This window comes from Balaenoptera ricei, chromosome 15, assembly GCF_028023285.1.
Source record: "Balaenoptera ricei isolate mBalRic1 chromosome 15, mBalRic1.hap2, whole genome shotgun sequence".
In the NCBI taxonomy this organism is placed as follows: domain Eukaryota; kingdom Metazoa; phylum Chordata; class Mammalia; order Artiodactyla; family Balaenopteridae; genus Balaenoptera; species Balaenoptera ricei.
The window spans coordinates 15,062,130-15,087,096 of NC_082653.1; the positions used below are offsets into that span (position 1 = coordinate 15,062,130).

The 24,967-nt window shown below is 38.8% G+C and overlaps 1 long non-coding RNA gene across 3 annotated transcripts in view; it reads left to right on the plus strand.

Annotated features, from left to right (window-relative positions):
* The window catches only part of LOC132348841 (uncharacterized), a 95,204-nt gene that overhangs the window by 29,814 nt on the left and 40,423 nt on the right, over nucleotides 1-24,967 (plus strand). For all 3 annotated transcript variants that reach the window (XR_009497569.1, XR_009497570.1, XR_009497571.1), the window contains exons 2-3: nucleotides 7,249-7,376; nucleotides 12,163-12,302. This is a non-coding gene — a long non-coding RNA (uncharacterized LOC132348841). The remainder of the gene's footprint in view (nucleotides 1-7,248; nucleotides 7,377-12,162; nucleotides 12,303-24,967) is intronic.

The following is a 24,967-nucleotide window of genomic DNA, read 5'->3' on the forward strand; positions in this document are numbered from 1 at the left end:
CCTCACCTTACCCTTCTACAGCAAGGAAGAGACTGATCCTGGTACAACAGAAAGAATGTAATAAACACAGTAGTAATGATAGTAGCTGTATGGTCAGGTCATTCAAGATGGCTGTTCTCTTGCTCTCTGTACATCCCCTGCTTGACCAGTGCCTGCTTCACCTACACCCTACTCACAGGACTGACCTTCCTACATACTTGCCCCAAGCCCCAGCTAATGATTGTTCTTATCAAAGGGGTGGTGAAGGGCATGCCCCTTTGCTAGTTTACCTGGTAACCAATAAGCCAACCTGACAGTCAATTCCCCCTTTAACTGCTAACCCCCCCCCCCCCCCCCCACTGCTGGCCCCCAGAGCGAAGACTGCTTCCATGTCCTGCCCACTGTCTGCTGCACATGATGGTGTGTCGCTCCAGGACCTTGCTTCAGCCATGTAAATCCCCCTCTCCATTAAACAGATGTCTCTGTTGCTGACTCTGTGCTCTTTCTTCAGTCTTGAAGCTGGGCAAGTACAGGCCTTGCAGGACTGTGGGGTGCAGCCCAAGAGTAGCTAACCCCTATAGTAATTCCTTCATGCAAAACACTATTTAAAGCCTTATATCTATATCTATATCTACTTCTATCTCACTAAATTATCACATGCACCCCATGAGTTAGGTGCAATTACGATCATCACTTACAGATGAAGAAACTGAGGCTGAGGTTAAGTTATATGTACAAGGTCACACATCTATTATGTAGTGGACACAAGATGTGAACTCATGACACTCTATTACCTAGGAATGTGGGACACCTTTGTTCTGTCTTCCTGTAAGACTTTTGAAATTTTGACTTTTACATTTGAAACTTTAAGCCACCTGAAGTTGATTATTTTTGGTAAGGTATAAAATAAAGATATGATTTCATTTTTTCAATGCTTCCAGACCCATTTAATGATGAGTGCCTCTTTTATTCAGTTTCTGAACTCTTTATTTCACTACACTGTATATTCCTGCTCCAAAACCATTCTTAATTGCTTGAATTTTGCATTACTTTAGGATTTTGCATTTTCATATACATTTTGTTTTTATTTTATTTTATTTTTTGGAGCAGAGAAAAGTTTACTGTGGGGCCAAGCAAGGAGAATGGGTGGCTCGTGCTCAAAAACCCTGAACTCCCCAATGGTTCTGGGGGAAAAGTTTTTATAGGCAAAATTTGGGGTGAAGGCTGCAGGGTGTGAGGCTTTCTTCTGATTGGTTGGTGGTGAGGTAACTGGGTGGGCCTCCAGGAATCTTGTGCTCAGCCTGAAGTTACCATCCTCCACCTAGGTGGGGGCCTTAGTTCCTGAAGAAGAACTCAAAGATATTGTTATATATATTCCTTAAGAAGGAACCAGGACCCAGCCCCAAGGCTGCACTATTGTTTCTTGACTGCTCCTCCCTTGTTTCTGTGTCCCCTCACTTCCCTGATTAGTACTTGTTTGAATCTGCTCATATACATTTTAGAGACAGTTTGTTAAGCACTTCAGAAGACCCATCTTGGTTATTGATTTGAATTGCATTGGATTTACAGATCACTTTGAGGAGAATGACGTCCTTACAATATTGTCTTTTGTATACAGTTCTTCTATACTGGCTTTCATTAATATCTGCCAAGAAAGGTTTATGGTATTTACCATACAGGTCTTGCAATCTTATTTATATTTTTGATATTACTGTAAAAGTTATCTTCAAACATTACATTTCTTTCTGTTTGTTTCTGATGTATAAAATGTTATTCATATTATATATTAATCTTATGTCCAGCATAAGCATTTCCTTAATGAGTAGTGATGTTTATGACCCTTTCATATACTGTTCATTTGTATGTCTTCTTGGACAAATGTCTAGTCAGGACCTTGTCCTTTTTAAAATCAGACGTTTTGGGTTTTTCCCCCTAATGAGTTGTGTAATTTCCTTATATATTTTGGATATTAACCCTTTACGAGATATATAGTTTGCAAATATTTTCTCTCATTCCGTAGGTTGCCTTTCATTTTGTTGATTGTTTCCTTTGTTGTGTAGAGCTTTTTAATTTGATGTAGTCCCACTTGTTTATTTTTGCTTTTGTTGCAGGAAGGGGGACCCTTCCAGGGCCCGAGAGTGGGCTCTTGTCTAACACTCAAAAATGAATTGTCTGAGGAGACACAGGTGCTGACAAAGCAAGAGACTTTATTGGGAAGGGGCATCCGGGTGGAGAGCAGGAGGGTAAGGGAACCAAGGAGGACTGCTCTGCCACGTGGCTCGCAGTCTCAGGTTTTATGGTAATAGGGTTAGTTTCTGGGTTGTCTCTGGCCAATCATTCTGACTCAGGGTCCTTCCTGGTGGCCCGTGCAGCACTCAGCCAAGATCGATTCCGGTGAGGAGGATTCTGGGAGGTTGGTAGGACATATGGACTGGTGTCTCCTCTCTCCTTTTAACCTTTCCCAAATTCTTCCTGTTGGTGGTGGCTTGTTAGTTCCGTGTTCCTTACCAGGACCTCCTGTTGCAAGATAACTCATGCAAATGGTTACTGTGGTGCCTGGCCAGGGTGGGTGGTTTCAGTCAGTGGTTCCCCTAACACTTTTGATGTTATATCAAAGGAGATTTCTCCTTATGTTTTCTTCTAGGAGTTTTGCAGTTTCAAGTTTTATGTTAAAGTCCTTATCAGTTTCGAGTTAATTTTTGAGAGTGGTGTAAGATAAGGGTCCTATTTCATTGTTTTGCATGTGAATATGTAGTTTCCCTAACATCATTTATTGAAAAGACTATCCTTTTCTGAGTGTGTATTCTTGGTTCCTATGTCAAGTTGATCCTTTATGGGTTTATTTCTGGGCTCTTGATCCTGTTCTATTGGTCTATGTGTCTGTTTTTATGCAAGTACAATAATGTTTTGATTACAATAGCTTTGTAGTATTGTTTGAAATCAGGAAGTGTGATGCCACCAGATCTGTTTTTCTTTTTCTTTTCTTTCTTTCTTTTTTTTTTTTTTTTTTTTATAAATTTCTTTATTTTTTGGCTGTGTTGGGTTTTCATTGCTGGGTGCAGGCTTTCTCTAGCTGTGGTGAGCGGGGGCTACTCTTCATTGCAGTGTGTGGGCTTCTCATTGCAGTGGCTTCTCTTGTTGCGGACCATGGGCTCTAGGCACACGGGTTTCAGTAGTTGTGGCACAGGGGCTCAGTAGTTGTGGCTTGCGGGCTCTAGAGTGCAGGCTCAGTAGTTGTCACGCATGGGCTTAGTTGCTCTGCGGCATGTGGGATCTTCCCGGACCAGGGCTCAAACCTGTGTCCCCTGCATTGGCAGGTGGATTCTTAACCACTGCACCACCAAGGAAGTCCCCAGATCTGTTTTTCTTATTCAAGGTTGTTTTGGCTCTTTGGGATCTTTTGTGGTCCATATAAATTTTAGGATTTTTTTTTCTGTTTCTGTGAAAAATGACATTGGAATTTTGACAAGGATTGCATGGAAACTATAAATCACTTTGGGTAGTAAAAGGGAAAAACACACTCCTCCTGTGTGTTCTTTACCCTCTCCACTCTACAATAACACTGCTTCACTTCTGAGACAAGAGGTGTGTGTGTGTGTGTGTGTGTGTGTGTGTGTGTGTGTATTTCAACACATCAAGCAGTTCTGTAACACCAGCAGGGTGTCCTACAGTTTAACTAATTCTGACATTATCTACCTGGAAATATCATCAGATCACACAGGTTAAGGGCTCAGTCTCACAAGACTGCACCCCCTCTCCCCATGTCAGACACCAATGGCAAGTCAATGTTGTTAGCCATGTTTTTGACCAACTGGCTATAAATTGGAAATTCCCATGACCCTCTCCTTGGTTTCAATTAATATGCTAGAGTGGCTCACAGAACTCATGAAAACAGTTTACTTACTATAATGCTGGTTTATTTTAAAGGGTATAGCTAAGGAACAACTGGATGGAAGAGATGCATAGGGCAATGTGTGTAGGAAGAGATGTGGAGCTTCCATGCTCTTTCCCAGCACACCGCTCTCCCAGCACCTCCACATGTTCACCAGCCCAGATGCACTCAGAACCCTGCAGTTCAGGGATTTTTATGGAGGCTTCATTACATAGGCATGATTGATTAAATTTTGGCTATTAGTAATTGAACTCAATCTCCAGGCCCTTTTCCTTCCCTGGAGGTCAGAGGGTGGGGCAGAAGTTTCAACCCTCTAATCACTTGGTTGGTTCCCCTGGCAATCAGCTTCCATTCTTGTGTTACCTAAGGACATCCAAAATCACTTAACATAAACTCAACTACAGTGGAAAGGAGGTTATTGTAAATAATAAGACACTTATTCACCTTTGTGGATCTGGAGTGATTTCAGGAACTGAGGACAAAAGATCAAATATTACAACAAGAGATGCTCCCATTGCTCTTTTCACTTAAGAAATACAAAGTATTTTGGGAAATGTGAGCCAGGAACTGTGGATCAAGATGAGAACATATATTTATTATAAATCAAAATATCACCAGTAGTATGGACATTTTAACAGTATTAATTCTTCTGATCCATAAGCATGAGCTATCTTTCCATTAATTTGTGTCTTCTTCAGTTTCTTTCATTGATGTTTTATGGCTTTCAATGTACATATATTTCACCTCCTTGGTTAAATTTATTCCTAAGTTTTAAAAAATTCTATTTATGCTACTGTAATTGGGATTGCTTTCTTTATTTCTTTTTCAGATATTTCACTGTAAGTGTTTAGAAATGCAACTGATTTTTGTATGTTGATTTTGTATCCTGAAACTTTACTGAATTCTAACAGGTTTTTTTGTGGAGTCTTTAGGGTTTTCTCTAAATAACATCATATCATCTGCAAACAGACAATTTAACTTCTTCCTTCCAATCTAGATGAATTTTATTTCTTTTTCTTGCCTAATTGCTCTAGCTAGGACTTCCAGTACTATGTTGGATATGAGTGGTGAAAGTGGGCACCCTTGTCTTGTTCCTGATCTTAGAGGAAAACCTTCTAGCTTTTCACTGTTGAGTATGATATTATTTATGGGCTTGTCATATATGATCTTTATTTCATTAAGGTGCATTTCTTCCTTATTCAATTTGTAGAGCATTTTTAAAATGAAAGGATGTTCAATTTTGTCAAATACTTTTTCTACATCTTTTGAGATGATCATGTGATTTTTATCCTTCATTCTGTTAATGTGGTATATCACATTTATTGATTTGCAGATGTTGAACCATCATGCATCCCAGGGACAAATTCCACTTGATCATGCTCTATGATCTTTTTAATGTGTTCTTGAATTGGTTTGTTAGTATGTTGTTGAGGATTTTTGCATCTATGCTTATTAGGGATATTGGCCTGTAATTTTCTTTTCTTGTTGTGTTCTTATCTGGTTTTGGAGTGAAGGTAATGCTGGCCTTGTAAAATGAGTTTGGAAGTGTTCCCTCTTCTTCTTTTCTTAAATTTTGAAGAGTTTGAGAAGGATTAATATTAATTCTTCTTTAAATGTTTTATAGAATTCACCTGTGAAGCCATCTGGTCTTGGGCTTTTCTTTATTGGAAGTTTTTTGGTTTGCTGATTCAATCTCCTTTCTCATTATTGTTCTGCTCAGATTTTCTATTTCTTCATGATTTGGTCTCAGTAGGTTGTGTATTTCTAGGAATTATCCATTTCTTCTAGGTTGTCTGGGTTTTTGATGTGTAAGTGTTTATAGTAGTCTCTTATCATCCTTTGTATTTGTGTGGTATCAGTTGCAATGTCTCCTCTTTCATTTGTTTTATTTATTTGAGTCTTCTTTTTTTTTCTTGGATAGTCTAGCTAAAACTTCGTCAATCTTGTTTGTCATCTCATAAAAAGTAACTTAGTTTTTTTGCACTTTTCTCTTGTCTAGTTCACTTATTTCTGCTCTAATCTTTATTGTTTCCTTCCTTCTGCTAAGTTTGGGCATAGTTTGTTCTTCTTTTTCTAGTTCCTTGAAGTGTGAAGTTAGGTTGTTTATTTAAGATATTTCTTTTTGCTTAATGTACACATTTATTACTATAAATACTTCCCTCCTAGAACTGCTTTTGCTGCATCCCGTAAGTTTTGGTATTTTGTGGTTCCATTTTCATTTGTTTTGAGATACTTTCTAATTTCTCTTTTGATTTCTTCTTTGACCTATTGATTGTTCAGTAATGTGTTATTTAATTTTTACATACTTGTGGATTTTCCAATTTTCCTCCTATTATTGATTTCTAATTTCATATCATTTTGGTCAGAATATATATTTATTACTCAATCTTCTTGTTTTTTTTAAAAAAAACTTGTTTTGTGGTCCAACATATGATCTATCCTAAAGAGTGTTCTGTGTACACTTGAGAAGAATGAATATTCTGTGGCTGTTGGGTGGAATGTATTGTATATTTCTGTTAGGTCCATTTGCTCTACTGTATAGTTCAAATTCAGTGTTTCCTTATTGATTATGTTATCAATGTATCCATTGTTGGATCATATATCCATTGTTGAAAGTGGGAAATTGAATTTGTCTACTATTATTGTATTATTGTTTATTTCTCCCATCGGATATGTTAATATTTGCTTTGTATTTTTAGGTGCTCTAATATTGTGTGCATATCTATTTACTATTGTTATATCCTCTTGATAAATTGACCCCCTTATCATTATATAGTGACCTTCTTTGTCTTTCATGACAGATTTTGACAAAAGTGTATTTTATCTGATATAAATATGCCAGTCTTGCTGTCTTTTGATTACATTTGCATGGAATATCTTTTTTTCACTTTCAGGCTATACGTGTCTATAAAGCCTCATTTTTTAAAAATTGAAGTATAATTGAAGTACAATATTATATAAGTTACAGGTTACAATATAGTGAGTCACAATTTTTAAAGGTTATACTCCATTTATAATTAGTATAAAATATTGACTATATTCCTTGTGTTGTACAATATATCCTTGTAGCTTATTTTATACGTAATAAATATACCTCAAGCCTCACGTATTTTGATGTTCTATTGTTATATGCATACACATTAAGGATTGTTATATCTTCTTGAAGTATTGACTCCTTTATAATTATGTAATGCCTCTCTTTACCCCAGATAGCTTTCCTTGCTGTGAAGTCTACTTTGTCTGCAATTATTATAGCTACTCCTGCTTGCTTGCTTGCTTGCTTGCTTTCTTCTTTTAGATTTTTTTTTTTTTGATGTGGACCATTTTAAAAGTCTTTATTGAATTTGTTACAATATTGCTTCTGTTTTACGTTTTAGTTTTTTGACTGTGAAGCCTGTGGGATCTTAGCTTCCCGACCAGGGATCGAGCCCACACCCCCTGTGAATGTGAATGTGAATTTGGAAAAACCTCCTCTCTTTGATGTGACAAAGCACATTCCCTCCAGGTAGGTATATGGCTCTCCTTCAGTCTCATCAAAATCTATCAAAAAAGGCAGCTGGAGACCAATTTGTACCTCTCCTGTAAGACTGCTAGGGTTTAATTTCTTAAAATATCAAGCGAACAAGCTTTCATTATACCAAATGTTTGTATAATTTCAATGTGAAAAAAACTTACATACATTTGTTAAGGTCTCATTGTAATCTGTGAGATGGATCACCAAGAAAGAGGTGAGTGATATAAGCCAGTGCTCCAAAAAAAATTCACTCCATACATTTTTGATCTCCACAGTGTACTTTTTGTGTAAGTGTTTACCTTGAAGATGATTTCTCAGATGTAGTTGTAAACCCTTCTATCAAGTGAGTTTAGATCAGCAAATTGGGCAAGGAATTCACAAGGAAGTTATTTCTAAATCTAAAGCCCAGGATGGGCTGGGTCAGGCCCTAGTCACCTGCTTTTAGTTGCCATCATCACAGACTTATTGGGTATCTCACAATATTCAATGTGAAATAAAAAACACCCCAATAACCATAAAAAAGAATGAAATAATGCCATGTGCAGTGACATGGATGGACCTAGCAATTGTCATACTGAGTGAAGTAAGACAGAGAAGGACAAATACCATATGATAACGCTTATATGTAGAATCTAAAAAATGGTACAAATAAACTTATTTACAAAACAGAAATAGAGTCACAGATGTAGAAAACAAACTTATGGTTACTGGGGGGAAAAGGGGGGAGGGATAAATTGGGAGACTGGGATTGACATATACACACTACTATATATAAAATAGATAACTAATAACCTAATGTATAGCACAGGGAACTCTACTCGGTACTCTATAATGACCTATATGGGAAAAGAATCTGAAAAAGAGTGGATATATGTATCTGTATAACTGATTCACTTTGCTGTACAGTAGAAACTAACACAACATTGTAAATCAACTATACTCCAATAAAAATTAACTTTAAAAATCCTCAAAAAACCCCCAAACAAACCCCCAAAAACCACCCCAAGTCTTACACCAAAATATAGACTCTGACTTAGAAGTATGTTTTTAGCTTTAAAAAAAAATAAGACATTTTGGGAGGGCAGAGTTTGAGACATAGTTAGCACTTATTTTGGCAAGATAGCAAAGAAAGCCTAAAAAGCATAAGCTATGTGTCCAAATGCAAAAGGCATCAAAGAACCATAGTATCGGGAAAAATCCACACTGGACAAAAGATACACTATGTCTAAATATTTTGAAATTGTAATTTGAATCAAGAGTAAATGTTGAAAAATTATGCTCAGTTTTTACTAGAGATTAAGTGTACCTTTTCCTGCTTCCCCCGAATAAAATCGTAGAGATCACTATTTAATCACTCCCCAGAGTTTCAGTTTTCTCTCAGTATAAAGCAACAGCTACATACACATAATAAAATGCTTATATGTTAATGTAATAACTCCCCTGGCTTATCCAACGTGCAATGCACATGACTTCAAAGACTACAACTTGGGGCAAGTACAGAAGAACTGAAAAAAAAACACAATTCAAGTTTCGAAACCTGCTCTTAAAATTATTTATAGGACACTCAGTTCATTTGAACTTCTTAGTAAGATAAAGGTGTTGCATTGTCATTTGATTAACAATCCACCTTGGCATGTGAAGGATGTACATTACCAGATGCCAACTAGAGGGACTAGAGATAAGACTAAAAAGTACTGTATTTCTTAATGACTGAGTAAGGTATTTATAAGTAAGTTTATGTTCACTTTCTGCTGAAGACTTTATAGTCTCAGCACCTAACAATATCTAACAGGCTCCAATAATCCTATCAGGTTAAATGATGGTACAACATTTTTTAAGGAGCCAATTATTTCAGCTTACTTAAGTCATTCAGTCTGCTCTATTTTTTTTTCTTTTTTTTCGCGCACCGCGCAGTTTGTGGGATCTTAGTTTCCTAGCGAGGGATCGAACTCATGCCCCCTGCAATGGAAGGGTGGAGTCTTAGCCACTGGATCACCAGGGAAGTCTTTAGTCTGCTCTGTTTTCTTACTATTTTTTTTGTGAGTCTCCAGTTACACCTACATTAACAATTTCACTCAATTTTTCTTATATCTTATGCATTTTCTTGATTTTCCATTTTTTCTTGGTCTGTGCCTTGTTCTGAAATTTTATTGTGATCTACCTTACAGTTCACCAGTTTCCCTCTCAATTTATCTAATCTGCTTTTAGACACTCCCAGTTAGCATTGAATTTTATAACAGTACTTATCAGTTCTAGAATTTCAATTTTGGGGGAGTAAATCTCTGCTGGAAATTTCTATCTTCTTTCATTTTCTTAACATATTAAGCACAGTTATGTTAAGTCTGTGTCCAAAAACTCCATTATCAGATCCCTTTTGGGTCTGCTTCCATTGCCTATTCTTAATTTTGTTTTTGGTCATATGTTCTTGTCCCTTTGTATGTGTGGTCATTAAAAAATTTCACGCTGGCCATGTTCTATGAAAAATTACAGAGGTAGTTTGGGGAACTTGATTTATATTGCTTCTGGCAAGCAATAGGCTATAGTAGCATCTCTCAACCTTGGCCCTATTGGCATTTTTGGGCTGGATAATTTTTTTGTTGGGGGTTGATCTATGCTTTGTGGGATGTTTAGTTGCATCCCTTCCCTCTATTCACTACATTTCAGTAGAAACTGACTCCTCCACAGTTTTGCTAATCTCAAATTTCTCTACACATTGCCAGATGTTCCTTTTGGACAAAATTGCCTCTGGTTGAGTGCCTTGGTCAGAGGCACTGAATTCCAGATCACCTTAATCCAATGAGTCATTGTGGTGGTTCAAACTTAGGTTTATATTCCCTGTAAAAGATCGTCTATTTCTATTTCATCCTTTACTTTTGGGGTAAAGGTATTTGGATGTTCATTCCAAAAACTTTGATGTTCACTAGAGCCTCCCCTCCCCTGTCAATAGCAAGCAAGTATTGACAAATATGACCAGCAGGTCAAACCTGCCATGTCATTTATGACTGTAAATAAGGTTTTATTGGAACACAGCCCCACTCATTCATTTATGTATTGTCTATGGCTGCTTTTGTGCTAAACAGCAGGTTTGAGTAGTTCTGACAGAGATCACGTAGCCTGAACAGACTAAAATATTTACTGTCTGGTCCTTTCCAGAAAAAGTTTGCCAACCCTTGAGGTAAAACCTTAGCATCTATTTAATTATACTTATTTTATATATTGTAATCCTTGGAGAGGACATGACAGAGTGACAAGGGTGTTCTCCAAGGGATCATAGTCTTTGTATATTCATATTCAGCCTCCTCCCAGGTGAAAGAAAGTAAAAAAAAAAAAGACTCTTCTTTCATTCTGTCCCCCAAGTATCATTATTGCCTTGATATAGCCCCCTCCTGAGAACTGAGGGTCTGTTGATCTTTCACTATCTCTGCTGGGGTGGACTGGGAAGAGAACTCCCAGCAGTCATTGACAATATATTCATAAGCATCATTGTCTTTCTTGGCCCATTTTATTCTGGCCATTATTGTAGCCAAACCCTTGTCCCCCAGCTTCTCAACTTTTATCCCTTGCCCTGGGAATAGCTGGACCCACTTATTAGAGCACCTTCTCCCAGGTTCCCCATTCTTGTCACTTTTTCTTTAAAACATTAAATAAACTCAGCTTGGGTGAAACATCCCTTCAAGAGATTCCATCCTGGAATATTACTCAGCCATCAAAAAGAATGAAATAATTCCATTTGCAGCAACATGGATGGACCTAAAGATTATCATACCAAGTGACGTAAGTGAGAAAGAGAAGGGCAAATACCATATGATGTTTCTTATATGTGGAATCTAAAATATGACACTAATGAACAGAAACAGACTCACAGACATAGAGAACTGACTTGTGGTTGCCAAAGGGGAGAGGGGGTAGGGGAGGGAAGGAATGGGAATTTGGGATTAGCAGAGGCAAACTATTATATATAGGATGGATAAACAACAAGGTCCTACTGTCTAGCACAGGGAACTATATTCAATACCTTGTGATAAACCATAATGGAAAAGAATGTGGGGAGTGGTGGTGGTGGGATGAATTGGGAGATTGGGATTGACATATATACACTAATATGTTTAAATAGATAACTAGTAAGAACCTACTGTATAAAAAATAAATAAATAAAATAAAATTAGAAAAACAAATATATATACACACACACACACACATATATACATATACTTCAATACAATTAAAAAAACAAAACAAAAGAAATTCCATCTTGGAATGTCAGTCCCTTTTGTGTGGTATATGCGCCAGGTACTTTCTAGTCCAGTCTCGTCTCCCTCTAAGCAAGTCATGGTGCTTAGATTGTATTAGTTAAGGAAGGGGGTGATAATCCTTTTCTCTTCTTCCTTAATGCCATTATTTTTTTTCAGTATCATTTTTTTAAATTGAAGTATAGTTGAGTTACAATGCTATGTTAATTTCTGCTGTACAGCTAAATGATTCAGTTACATATATATATATATATATATATATATATATATATATATATATAATTTTTTTAATATTCTTCTCCATTATGGTTTCTGGTAAGATATTGAATATAGTTCTCTGTGCTATACAGTAGGACCTTGTTGTCTTAATGCCATTCTTTATATCCCACCCTTTTCAGTAAATTCTCAAAATTTTAATACTGATGATAATCATAACTACTCATATTTCTTTCATAGTCAGGAGCATACAATGTATTTTTATGCTCATTAGTTCATTTGATCTTTCTCTTTGCTTAATCCTGTGGAAGAGGAGGAACAGAACTGCTTATGCCATTTTCCTAAAGAGAACACAAGGCTCAAAGGGACAGAGTTGGAAGTGATGGAGCCAAGCAGAGAAAGGAACCCTACTTTAGAAAAACAATGCAAAACTACAAACCTACAAAATTAGGTAAGTGAATATTTATTTGGAATGAGAAAAGAAATAACAAATCACAAATGTACAAAAGCTTACAAATAAAATAGGTAAATCATTAGCCAGACTCATCAAGAAAAAAAGGGAGAAGATTCAAATCAACAGAATTAGAAATGAAAAAGGAGAAGCAACAACTGACACTGCAGAAATACAAAGGATCATGAGAGATTACTACAAGCAACTCTATGCCAATAAAATGGACAACCTGGAAGAAATGGACAAATACTTAGAAAAGCACAACCTTCCGAGACTGAACCAGGAAGAAATGGAAAATATAAACAGACCAATCACAAGCACTGAAATTGAAACTGTGATTAAAAATCTTCCAACAAACAAAAGCCCTAGACCAGATGGCTTCACAAGTGAATTCTATCAAACATTTAGAGAAGAGCTAACACCTATCCTTCTCAAACGCTTCCAAAATATAACAGAGGAAGGAACACTCCCAAACGCATTCTACGAGGCCACCATCACCCTAATACCAAAACCAGACAAAGATGTCACAAGAAAAGAAAACTACAGGCCAATATCACTGATGAACATAGATGCAAAAATCCTCAACAAAATATTAGCAAACAGAATCCAACAGCACATTAAAAGGACCATACACCATGATCAAGTGGGGTTTATCCCAGGAATGGAAGGATTCTTCAATATATGCAAATCAATCAATGGGATAAACCATATTAACAAAATGAAGAATAAAAACCATATGATCATCTCAATAGATGCAGAAAACTTTCAACAAAATTCAGCACCCATCTATTCAGTAGATATAGAGGGAACCTACCTCAGTATAATAAAGGCCATATATGACAAACCCACAGCCAACATCATTCTCAATGGTGAAAAACTGAAACCATTTCCCTTAAGATCAGGAACAAGACAAGGTTGCCCACTCTCACCACTATTATTCAACATAGTTTTGGAAGTTATAGCCACAGCAATCAGAGAAGAAAAAGAAATAAAAGGAATCCAAATCGGAAAAGAAGTAAAACTGTCGCTGTTTGCAGATGACTTGATACTATACATAGAGAATCCTAAAGATGCTACCAGAAAACTACTAGAGCTAATCAATGAATTTGGTAAAGTAGCAGGATACAAAATTAATGTACAGAAATCTCTTGCATTCCTATACACTAATGATGAAAAATCTGAAAGAGAAATTAAGGAAACACTCCCATTTACCATTGCAACAAAAAGAGTAAAATACCTAGGAATAAACCTACCTAAGGAGACAAAAGACCTGTATGCAGAAAACTATAAGACACTGCTGAAAGAAATTAAAGATGTTACAAACAGATGGAGAGATATACCATGTTCTTGGATTGGAAAATCAACATTGTGAAAATGACTACACTACCCAAAGCAATCTACAGATTCAGTGCAATCCCTATCAAACTACCAGTGGCATTTTCCACAGAACTAGAACAAAAAATTTCACAATTTGTATGGAAACACAAAAGTCCCCAAATAGCCAAAGCAATCTTGAGAACGAAAAATGGAGCTGGAGGAATCAGGCGCCCTGACTTCAGACTATACTACGAAGCTACAGTAATCAAGACAGTATGATACTGGCACAAAAACAGAAATATAGATCAATGGAACAGGATAGAAAGCCCAGAGATAAACCCATGCACATATGGTCACCTTATCTTTGATAAAGGAGGCAAGAATATACAATGGAGAAAAGACAGCCTCTTCAATCAGTGGTGCTGGGAAAACTGGGCAGCTACATGTAAAAGAATGAAATTAAAACACTTCCTAACACCATACACAAAAATAAACTCAAAATGGATTAAAGACCTAAATGTGAGGCCAGGCACTATAAAACTCTTAGAGGAAAACATAGGCAGAACACTCTATGACATAAATCACAGCAAGATCCTTTTTGATCCACCTCCTACAAAAATGGAAATAAAACCAAAAATAAACAAATGGGACCTAATGAAACTTAAAAGGTTTTGCACAGCAAAGGAAACCATAAACAAGATGAAAAGATAACACGCAGAATGGGAGAAAATATTTGCAAACGAAGCAACTGACAAAGGATTAATCTCCAAAATATGCAAGCAGCTCATGCAGCTCAATATCAAAAAACCAAAAATCCAATCCAAAAATGGGCAAAGACCTAAATAGACATTTCTCCAAAGAAAATATACAGATTGCCAAAAAACACATGAAAGGATGCTCAACATCACTAATCATTAGAGAAATGCAAATCAAAACTACAATGAGGTATCACATCACACCTGTCAGAATGGCCATTATCAAAAATCTAGAAACAATAAATGCTGGAGAGAGTATGGAGAAAAGGGAACCCTCTTGCACTGTTGGTGGGAATGTAAATTGATAACAGCCACTATGGAGAACAGTATGGAGGTGCCTTAAAAAACTAAAAATAGAACTAACATATGACCCAGCAATCCCACTACTGGGCATATACCCTGAGAAAACCATAATTCAAAAAGAGTCATGTACCACAATGTTCATTGCAGCACTATTTACAATAGCCAAGACATGGAAGCAACCTAAGTGTCCATTGACAGATGAATGGATAAAGAAGATATGGCACATATATACAATGGAATATTATTAAGCCATAAAAAGAAACGAAATTGAGTTATTTGTAGTGAGGTGGATGGAGTTAGAGTCTGTCATACAGAGTGAAGTAAGTCAGAGAGAAAAAAACAAATACCGTATGCTAACACATATATATGGAATCTAAAAAAAAATGGTTCTGATGAACCTAGGGGCAGGACAGGAATAAAGATGAAGACGTAGAGAATGGATTTGAGGACGTGGGGAAGGGGAAGGGTAAGCTGGGACAAAGTGAGAGAGTAGAACTGACATATACACACTACCAAATGTAAAATAGATAGCTAGTGGGAAACAGCTGCATAGCACAGGGAGATCAGCTTGGTGCTTTGTGACCACCTAGAGGAGTGGGATAGGGAGGGTGAGAGGGAGACGCAAGAGGGAGGGGATATGGGGATATATGTATGCATATAGCTGGTTCACTTTGTTATACAGCAGAAACTAACACAACATTGTAAAGCAATTATACTCCAATAAAGATGTTTAAAAAAAAAAGCTTAGAAATACATCAAATATCAAGAATCTCAAAAAAATAAAATACTTCATCATTATTATTTAAAACATATTTATAATACCTTCTTCCTATATATTGTGGCTGATTATTCTTTGATTGCCTCTTCTTATGACAGTGATTTTTATACCTTTTTTTTTCTATAGATAGAACAGAAAGGTAATTCAGTCTTTGCTGTAGCATAGTTGATCAAAATTTTAAAGTTATAGTCCTGGAGATCTAATGCACAGTAGAGTGATTATGGTCAATAATACTGTATTATACTCTTCAAGTTGCTAAGAGACCAGATCTTAATCATTCCCACCACTAAAAAAGAATAATGATTGTGTGAGGTGATGGCGTTAGCTAACACTGTGGTGGTAATCATACTGCAATATATTAACGTATCAAATCAACATGTGGAATACCTTAAATTTACACAATCTGTGAATTATATCTCAATAAAAAAATTAAGTCATTGATTGTTTAGGAAAGATTCTTTCTGAGCTTATAACTTCGGTAATGCCACATCTGTACCTTTCTCCCTAGTTTCTGGCTCAGGTGGCGCTACATGCCTGGGGCAAGTCTTTGGAGAATTCTAGCTCTTTGGTCTTGACCTAATAGACTCTCATTGCACCCTAACAGTCACTGATCCAGCTCTACCAAGTCCTCCTCATCCCCACTGTGCCCGTCCTTGGTTCATGATGTGGCCATGAAGCCCTGAAGGCTGGCCCCAAGCAGGTTGCAGTGCAGCATCTGATTGATTTCTCCTCGAGGTCAAATATGGGATCAATTTGCACCATGAACGCAACAGATTGTCAGTAGGGATTGTCCAGATGTGAATATATCAGTACCTTAAGGCCACCATTAGGGCATGCAGTATCCACTGCTGGGTTGGGACGATGCTGCCTGCCTCCATGCTTGGATGAGGCTTGCTCCTTCTTCACCTCATCCTGGGAGTCACTGAGCCTTGAGAAGAGCAAGTGAGGGGCTTTGAAGCTTAAGCTTCATGAGTTTCATGGTAAATTAGCCTTTGCAGCCAAGCTCAAACTCTATTTGCCAGTCAGATCTTGTTGGGGAGACTGGTCTCAAATCTATTGCTTCTCGGGCATTCCTTGGTGGTCCAGTGCTTAGGACTCCACGGTTTCACTGCCGAGGGCCCAGGTTCAGTCCCTGGTCGGGGAACTAGGATCCCACAAGCTGCGCGGTGCGGCCAAAAGAAAAAAAAAATATTGCTTCCAATATGTTCCTAAAAGTGGACTAAGAAAAACAATAGTGTGGAGCCCTATGGAAGAAAACGGGGGATAATGAACCCATTTTTTTTTCTGGATTTTTTTTTTTTTTTTGGTTGCACCCTGCGACTTGTGGGATCTTAGTGTCCCCAACCAGGGGTTGAACCGGTGCCCTCAGCACTGAAAGCACGGAGTCCTAACCATTGGACCACCAGGAAGTTCCCTCTTCTGGGTTCTTTAAACACATCCATAGATTACACCATGTTGGGCCTCCGGAGAACTACTGTCACAGAATTGTGTGTTGTCAGCCTATGCTTAATAATCCTTAAAGAAGTAGCCCCAGGAAATTCTTCCTGGAATCTAATGGGAGGCTGTCTTGGAGAGTGTGGTTCACATCACCACACAACTTTCCTCTTTGAGAACATGTTAAAGAGCTTGTCTCTCTCACCATTTACTACCATAAATATATCTCCTTTTCTTGAGTATCTTCTTGGGTCAAGGTCAACCTTCATGCTTACTCTAAACTTTGTAAATGATTGTGCTCCCTTATTGTGTTGCTGTTGTAAAAGCTTACACCCAATTTAAGACATCTCATAGCCTCCTTCATGGTTCTAACATACTTTATTATCTTTTTATCTCCTTTGCTCTGTCTTATATCGGCTAAACTTATTTTTAAAAATACGTTGTGTTATGAATCTTGGTAAGTTGCCTTAAATCCTTCTGAAACCAGGTTGAGTAGCAATAAATAAATGAATAAACCCATAAGCTAGCTTGAACCCAGGTCTTCATATTAAATTACTTTTTTTCCGGGACACCATGCTGATTGGAAGGTGAGAAGGGGCTTTGGAGACTCAGGGTCCCCTTGGTTCATTAGCTTCATGGTTGGGTACCTGGCACATCCTGTTCTGCCCCAGTGGCTGAAAGGTAGTGAAGTGGGGGAAATGGGAACTAAATGCAAGTAGAACCACCAAGAATTTACGTAAAAGAATAGTCTCGTCTCAGAGAAGATATCTCTTACCTTCTCCCAATAGCATCAGGCAGGAGGTTCATCTGAACCCTTCTTGGTGCTTTACTTGCTGCTACAGATGACTAGAAAAGATGGTAAGAGCAGTGGTGGGACCCCCAGGAGAGGCTATATTCTTGCCTTAGCCTTTACCCTGAAAGAAACTTAGAATATTGTGAGGCTAGACTCTAGGTTAGGATTTCCTAATGCCCTAGGAGGTATACTCTTCCTGAAGTCAAAACCCACAATTTTGGGACTTCCTTGGTGGTCCAGTGGTTAAGAATCCGCCTTCCAATGCAGGCGACGTGGGTCCCATCCCTGGTAGGAGACCTAAGATCCCACATCCCATGGGGCAATTAAGCCTGTGCACTGCAACTACAGAGCCCATGTGCCACAATGAAGAGCATGCAGGATGATAGATCCCGTGTGCCACGACTACGACCCTAGGCAGCCAAAAATAAAAACAAAAAACAAAACAAACCCACAGTTTTGTTCCCAGTCCAGGAGGGAGCACCTAAATGATGAGAAAAGATGGTGGGACCCATCTCTGACTCCACTGAGTGGACAGTTTTCTGCAAAATGGTCCAGAGGAGTAATTAGGTACTTTGTGTTTGATCAGAGCTTAATAAACTGACACCAGCTGATGGTGGGAACAGACATGCCAATAGTACAGACAAATCCACCAGAGTCAGGAAGCATGTGCCTGGAAGGGGACCACCATGAACTAACATTGTCAGAACTTCATGGAATTCCAACTGCTGTCCTGGCCATGGCTCCTCATATATTATCTTTCAGCATGAGTTCCCAGATGAGTCTTGAAAGCTGGGATACGAGAGAAGAGGGAAGATGACATTCTTAAACATGATTGTGTTGTGAGTACGTGCTACGATGGAGGAGCTCTCCCTATTAGAGTATGGATGGACACTATGTGATAAGAGGTCTGAGATCAAGGGGAGTGTACTGCATGCTTCTGTGCCAAATGCTGTGCCAGGCGCATCAAACTCATTAGAACAAAACAAGACCCAAGATAACTTACTTTGATTCTATCAAGGCCACTTTTTATCTAAGTGGCTTTGAATCCATCCTCCTTTTCTCTGGGCTTTAATTATTCTAACTGTAAAATGCAGAGATTAGACCAGATGATTGTACAGAATCCTTCTGGGTCTAGAACTGGGCGAGGAAGGAGCATGAATTGTGTCTGTGTCCAACTATGAGTTTGAGGGTAAAAAGGGAAATAAATCTGGTATGATGTTAATAAAGGCAAAACCGAATAAAACAGTGGGCAGCGGGGTGGGGAGAAGTATTTCAGCTGCTTGGCACTGTTATGCTGGAGATGTGGGCTCAGACATGGTTGAGTCTAGCCATGAAAAGCTCGGTGCCAATTTGTTGGTCCCATAGGGACAGATGTGGGCACAGATTTGGCATTAGGTGGAACCATGAATTCCTTTGCAGTCAAGGAGTCTGGGGCCAGCCTCTAGGGTTTGGGCTATTGTGGACCTGCTTTCCTTCCCAGACCCTGGTACACATATCTCCTCTTCTTTGACAAACACTGGGGCCCATGGAGTTGACTGATAACATGTATACAGTGTCTGACCCAAAGTTAGCATTTAATAAGTCTTAGTTGGGATTTTATTTGTTTTGTCGTGGGTTTTTTGGAGTCTTTTAGAGAAAGAGACCCTTTGGGTTCCAGTTACTCCCCCACCAAAGTAATACTTCCAGGCTTTTTTACTGTAGTATAATGTGCCTAACCCAAGGAAATTGGGCATTTCTCTGAACAACTATCCAGATGCTACTTTGAACTTGACATCCTCAGCTGTCAGAAGTTCATAAAGGAGCATGCGGTGGTTATAAGTACAGCTTTTTGACCAAAGAGGTATGTGAGGGCACCCGTGCATTTTCTAAGTAGGAATCTCACAATATACAGGAGTTCAGAAGCTGATTGTCTGCAGTCCCAGCTCTCAGCTGCTAGGTTATAAGAGCTATGAATGACGAAGCCAAAAGGTAAGATGGATGGGGGGAGGGACTTCCATGAGTGATGCACTTGACATGAGTGACGCACTCGATGCAATTGGGACATCTAGTGCCAACTGTTTGCAAAATTTTGGAAGAATCAATGATTAAAATTCCATGTCTCTCTTCATATATCTTCCTATGAAGGTAGCTTGAGTTGTGTTGGTGTCCTTGTAACTTCTGGGATATCCAAACACAGGCGTTCATCCTTATATCTTTAATTTACTGTTTACCCCAGTAATTCATCCCTTGTGGCCACCATTCACATGACTACGGTGAATGAGGGAATTCCAAGCAGGCACCTGTGGACCCAGGGAGTTTTTAGCATTTAAGCTTCAGGAAAAGCTCCTTGATTTATTGTGAACATCTAACTCTCCTAGACATGCTCTAAGGATCTTACTTTATCTCACCACTGTACTCATTACTGTATACACCTTATGTATTTCTCCCTTAGGACTGTGGCCCAAGGCTTCTGACCTTTTTCCATCAAGTCTCATTTGGAAACGTCCCAGGCTGAGTCACAAGGCTAATTGGGAAGGGATCTAATTCATAAACTCCTTACAGAATTTCCTTCCAGTCTCACTCTACTTTCTGCTCCCTTGCAGATGCAGGAGATTTTATTTATTCATTTTATTTATGAGCCTAATACTACTTGCCTACTTCAGGTTAAACAGCTCTCTCCACCACTGCACCAAAAGATTCTCTGGATTTGTCTAATGAAAAGTTTCAGCAATCAACTCCTTTCTTGGGCATCCACCTTCTAGGACAGGTTCCCTGACTGATTACTGCATTAAAGGTTTCTTAAGCAACTCAGCCCTACTGATACACTACTATACTTATTTCTATCTTGAATCAATACACCTTCTTCAAAATCTTCAGAGTCATTCCATACCTTTATATATAGCATCCTGTACAGTAGTCAACCTCCCGTGTAGGATCTTTGACTGAAGTAATTCTTTGTTCATAGGCAGATGTTCACTGCCTATGAGTTCTGGTTGAATTAAAGGGGGAATTTTGTTCCAATCAGGGTGTGCTGACAGGATACAAAAGGACAGAGTAAAATTCCCATTAGAAGAGTCCCAGATTCCAACCAGGGCTAAGCCTCTGACCCCTCCTTTGGCTTCACCACATTCCCTTTACTCTTTTTTTTTTTTTTATTGACGTATAGCTGATTTACAATGTTGCGTTAATTTCTGCTGTACAGCAAAATGATTCAGTTATACATATATATAGGTATGTACATTCTTATTTGTATTCTTTCCCATTATGGTTTATCACAGGATATTGAATATAGTTCCCCGTGCTATACAGTAGGACCTTGTTGTATATCCATTCTCTATATAATAATTTGCATCGACTAACCTGAACTTCCCACTCTGTCCCTTCCCCACCCCACATTCTCTTTACTCTTTTTTTTTTTTTTTTGGCTACGTTGGGTCTTTGTTGTGGCACGCGGGCTTTCTCTAGTTGTGGCGAGCGGGGACTACTCTTTGTTGTGGTGCGTGGCCGTCTCATTGCGGTGGCTTCTCTTGTTGTGGAGCACGGGCTCTAGGCGTGAGAGTTTCAGTAGTTGTGGCTCACGGGCTCTAAAGCGCAGGCTCAGCAGTTGTGGCGCGTGGGCTTAGTGGCTCCGCGGCATGTGGGATCTTCCTGGACCAGGGATTGAACCCGTGTCCCCTGCACTGGCAGGCGGATTCTTAACCACTGCACCACCAGGGAAGTCCCTGATGTGGATATTGAACCACCTTTGCATCCCTGGGATAAATCTCATCTGATTATGATACACGATTGTTTTAATGTATTGTTGAATTCTGTTTGCTAATATTTTGTTGAGGATTTTTTGCATCTATGTTCTTCAGTAATATTGGCCTGTGATTTTCTTACTTTCTTTTTTAAAATAACCTATAATTTTCTTTATCTTTGTCAAATTTTGGTATCAGGGTGAGGCTGGCTTCATAGAATGAGCTTGGAACATCGATGACTGTCTTTAGCTGTGAAATCTCAGCTAAAATCTATGAGACAACAGAAGAAGTCCCACTCCATAGCCTATCATAAATACATTCATTTTGCACCATTGGTCTACTATAAGTTACATAAGTAGTCTCCTCCTTTTGAGTATTAAATCTGATTCAAATATTTTATATTCATAAGTAATATTGATGAACATCTTTGACTACATCATTATTTCATCAGCACAGCTTTTAGTCATGATCTTCACCTGGTGTGATGCCTATGGGTCCTGCAGTCCAACACCCACTTAATCCTCCAAAAACATGGGTCCATTCCTGTATCATCTCCAGTTCCTTCAGTTGGAAATCCATATTGTGGGTGCCTATGAAATAGGAGAGCTCCATTTCCCAAGTCCCTTCACTACCTGTTCCTGCCTCAGGCTCTTTTCATATCACACTCTTATGCCCTGAGTAAAAAAGTTCAAATACATGCTTCAACAATTAGTACATATCTTCAAATTTTATTCCTTTATGAATAATTGGAACTAAATTCCAATACACTAAATGTAAAAAAAACTTCTATAATATTCAACCCTTGTAAAATTCTGACATCATGATTTTTTTAAATATCTTTATTGGAGTATAATTGCTCCAATAATGTTAGTTTCTGCTGTATCACAAAGTGAATCAGCTATACATATACATACATCCCCATATCCCCTCCCTCTTGCGTCTCCCTCCCACCCTCCCTATCCCACCCCTCTAGGTGGACACAAAGCACCGAGCTGATCTCCCTGTGCTATGTGGCTGCTTCCCACTAGCTATCTATTTTACGTTTGGTAGTGTAGATATGTCCATGCCACACTCTCACTTTGTCCCAGCTTACACTTCCCCCTCCCCGTGTCCTCAAGTCCATTCTCTGTGTCTGCGTCTTTATTCCTGTCCTGCCCCTAGGTTCTTCAGAACCATTTTTTTTTTTTAGGTTCCATATATATGTGTTAGCATATGGTATTTGTTTTTCTCTTTCTGACTTACTTCACTCCGTATGACAGATTCTAGGTCCATCCACCTCACTACAAATAACTCACTTTCGTTTCCTTTTATGGCTGAGTAATATTCCATTGTATATATGTGCTACATCTTCTTTATCCATTCATCTGATGTCATGCTTTTAATTAGCAATTATTATTTAGACATCAGCTTTATAAAGCTCAAAGCAATGCTTTCCAATAGAACTTTTTCTGCAGTGATGGAAATGTTCTATGTCTGCATTGTTTAATATATTAGCCACAAGTCACATGAGATTATCAAACACTTGCAATGTGATTAGTGAGACTTAGGGGTTGATAGAATACTTTATTTTATTGAATTGTAATTAATATAAATTTACACTTAAATAGACTCCTGTGACCAGTGCCTGTGGTAACAGACAGATCAAGATTAGATGATTAAGACCGTGACAGCTGTAGTTTGAATGGGCCAACCTTAATGTGAGAGGCCTGGCTCATTAGATCAACTTGAACCACATCTGGTCAACTCATGGTGATAAAGGAGGCTGCAGAGTTTTCTGAACAATGTTTCCAGCTCTGGGCCAGGGGTTACCAGAGATCAGCCAGATTAGAAGGGTGTCAGATTAGAAGAAAGGTGTGGGACATGGAATGGTGATACATTTATCTTGGGAAAACTTCATTTGGAGGGGGTGTGATTGGGGCAAGGTGGAATCATGGGAGTAGGTGACCACAAATTTCCAAGTTGGTAACATTTACATGGGACTTGCAGAGGGAAGCAACATCTTCCATAGCTGCTGGAGGTTTAGTAGAGAAATCGAGATCATTGTTAAATTAGCTGAGCTTTTATCATTTGATTTAATCACATGATCTTTCAGGGATGGAGTACTTTCCACAAATATGCCTTGTTCCATCTGAGAAGATATTTCAGAGATCAGAGACACGATACTTGTCTTCTATGGGAGCTAATTTATATGGAACCTAGAGGAAAAGTTTAAAAACATAGAGTTTAAGGTGGAATGTACATGTTGATTCCTTTATAAAACAAGAATTTTGGATAAATGAAAGTTTGGGAAGACACAAATAATAATAGTAACATTTTCCTTAGACTCTCTGCCAGGCACTGTGGTATGTGCTTTGCCTGTGCCAACTCATTTTGTATCATGACACACCTGGGGTAGGTATTATTCAGCTCCATTTACAGATGAAGAGGTTGGAGCCTTGAGGACTCGGAAATACTCAGCGTCTCCAGGTCAGCAAGGGCAGAGCCGGACTGAGTCCCAGAGCAGCCAGGACCCCTAGCCCTCGCCCTTAGTCTATCCTAGTCCTCCCTCTGAATGGGATATTCCCACGCTTCTTTTTTGTTTGTTTTCCCTCCTATTCTATTTTCCAAATCAAATATAAATTCGCCTTTAAGAAAAATAATTTGTAAAACACCTGAGTCCGGGAGACACAATTGAAGTAGACAGCTGGTATCTGAGGGCTTCTGGACTAGCCAGTGAAGATTTTCTTTGCGAGAAAAATTCATGAAGTGTTAGGATTAGGCCACACCTTGCCAGCCTGCTTCTCAGCCCATTTGAAAAGTCAGAATGATGTCCTCACTATATGCAAGGCATGGTTTTGGGTTTTAGGGTGCCGTGGCAAAGAAGTCAGACACAGTTCCTACTTCTATGGGACTCATACTCTAGGTTGAGAAAATACTGAGTTAAACAATTACAGTATAAAGTGATAAAGTTTAAAGTAGGGCCAAGATAAGGTTCTGTGAAAAGAAAAGGAGAACCATTCTGTCTGGGGTGAATTGGTGAAGCTTCCATGCAGATTCTTATTTAATATGAAACTTGAAGCATGAGTGGGAGTTTGTTGAAAAGTGGGAGAAAAACATTCTGGGCAGAGATAAGAGCTTGAGTTAGAGGACAGAAGGAGAGAGTGCCTGGGGCCTTGGAGAAAGACCAAGTTTAGTGAGGCAGGTTTCTAAGCATGAAACGGAATGGGGAGTCGTGAGGCCCGAGTTGAAAGCAGGAGGAAAAGCATCAGTGAAAACATTCAGTGGAAACAGGAAGTGTGAGAATCTACTCAGCAGAAGTGAACTAAGCCACCAAAGGAAACAATCCTAAGGCATCCCAAGCCTTGGGTTTGTAATCCAGCTCCACCACTGACCAGTTGGCTAGCGCTGAGCATATTACTTTAACTCTATGATTCTCGGTTCCCTTGTCTGTAAACTGGGTATTATGGTTGCTGTGAGGACCCCATGAGATGAAGCACAACTTGGCTAAGAATGTTAGTTCTCACTGACAAAGTTGGAAGCCCTTGACTACTCCCACCAGAGCCCAAGTTTCCTGGAAGATTGTGATC